The sequence below is a fragment of the Physeter macrocephalus genome, chromosome 18, assembly GCF_002837175.3.
Source record: "Physeter macrocephalus isolate SW-GA chromosome 18, ASM283717v5, whole genome shotgun sequence".
NCBI lineage: Eukaryota > Metazoa > Chordata > Mammalia > Artiodactyla > Physeteridae > Physeter > Physeter macrocephalus.
This window is the reverse complement of record NC_041231.1, coordinates 55,046,036-55,048,310: the sequence shown is the minus strand read 5'-3', so window position 1 is coordinate 55,048,310 and position 2,275 is coordinate 55,046,036.

Here is a 2,275-nt window from a genome sequence, read left to right as displayed (position 1 = left end):
GTTCCAGACATCCTGGTTATTATGTTTCAAGATCTGTCTTATTTAAATCTTCAGTTTTAGCAGGTTTCCTCGGACACCACACCAGTGGAGGAAGGGTGATGCTGCCTTTCACCGCCTTGTGGGAGTGGAAGCCAACCTCTCCACATCATCTCCACAGAAGCTTTGGAGGATGGAGGGCTTTTTACCTGGATGACGAGGGTGAAAGTCCTGGCTCCTCACTCGGCCTTCTCTGACACCACTCCAGTGGTGGGGAGAGGCAGGGAAGAACAGGCCTCATTCCAGCAGGGTGAGGATGAAAGTCTAGGCTCTCCACTCAACCTCTGTTGACAAGGGTGGAGGTGGGGCCTCAGTTTTTGCTGAGGCATTTGCCTGCAGTAGGGCCATTATTGTCTAAAAGTTTTCAGTCTTGCCAGACTGCCCCTTTCCTGTCCTTTGGCTAGGAAGAATGGGTTTTTCTTGGACCTTTTTTTTTTTTAAATCTACATCTGTTGGCATTTCTAGGTTTTAGCTTCTCCAGGACCCAGCTGAGAATATGAGGGAAAAAGAAAACCTAGGGAACTCAATGCATGTCAATCCTTGAGTCCTGAGGTCCCTAGCCATTCTGTTTTCTTTGCTCCACCTTTCAAAGCCATATTTATTTGTTTTAAATATAACATCTAGGGTTTTTAGTTGTACTTAGTGGAAGGAATAAGCAGAAGTGTGCCTATTCCATTTTTCCCACAACCAGAAGTCTCTTTAGTTTACTTTTCATACCTAAAAGACCCGAGTGGGAATCTTATCACTTGTATTTAAATCCCAACTGTGCCATCTTGGATGATTCTTTTTTTTTTTTTGAAAAAAAAATTGTTTTAATTGGAATTTTTAAAATAAGTTTCCTCTACAATGTTACAAAACTCATTTTGAGAATGCCCACCCAAAGCTTATGTTCAGAATCAGTGAGTTATAAGCAGAGAGCAATAATTATTTATTTACATAAAAGAACATCTGAAAGGGAGAAAATTCAGAAATATAAACATATGTATGCTATATATTGCTGAAGGACAGGCATGTGGCTCAAGTAAAAATTTTTCTGACTTAAATTAATCATGCAATGTGGTATCCTAGATTAGACCCTGGATTACATAAAAAACACTGGTAGAGAGTCTAGGAGAAGATGGCGGAAGAGTAAGACGCGGAGATCACCTTCCTCCCCACAGATACATCAGAAATACATCTACATGTGGAACTGCTCCTATAGAACACCCACTGAATGCTGGCAGAAGACCTCAGACCTTCCAAAAGGCAAGAAACTCCCCACGTACCTGGGTAGGGCAAAAGAAAAAACAATAAACAGAGACAAAAGAAGAGGGACGGGACCTGAAGCAGTGGGAGGGAGCTGTGAAGGAGGAAAGGTTTCCACACACTAGAAGCCCCTTCACGGGCGGAGACTGCGGGTGGCAGAGGGGGAAGCTTCAGAGACGCGGAGGAGAGTGGAGCAACAGGGTGCGAGGTGAAAGCGGAGAGATTCCCGCAGAGGATCGGTGCCGACCAGCACTCATCAGCCTGAGAGGCTTGTCTGCTCACCCGCCGGGGCGGGCGGGAGCTGGGAGCTGAGGCTTGGGCTTCAGTCGGAAGCCAGGAGAGGACTGGGGTTGGCTGCGTGAACACAGCCTGAAGGGGTTAGTGCACCACGGCTAGCCGGGAGGGAGTCCGGGAAAAGTCTGGAGCTGCCAAAGAGACAAGAGACTTTTTCTTCCCTCTTTGTTTCCTGGTGCGCTAGGAGAGGGGATTAAGAGCGCTGCTTAAAGGAGCTCCAGAGACGGGCACAAGCCGCGGCTAACAGCGCGGACCACCGAAACGGGCATGAGATGCTAAGGCTGCTGCTGCCGCCACCAAGTAGCCTGTGTGCGATCACAGGTCACTGTCCACACCTCCCCTCCCGGGAGCCTGTGCAGCCCGCCACTGCCAGGGTCGCGTAATCCAGGGACAACCTTCCCTGGGAGAACGCATGGCGCGCCTCAGGCTGTTGCAAAGTCACACTGCCCTCTGCCGCCGCACGCTCACCCCGCATCCACACCCCTCCCTCCCCACTGCCTGAGTGAGCCAGAGCCCCCGAATCAGCTGCTCCTTTAAACCCGTCCAGCCTGAGCAAAGAACAGACACCCTAAGGCGACCTACACGCAGAGGTGGGGCCAAATCCAAAGCTGAACCCCGGGAGCTGTGCGAACAAAGAAGAGAAAGGGAAATCTCTCCCAGCAGCCTCAGAAGCAGCGGATTAAAGCTCCACAATCAACTT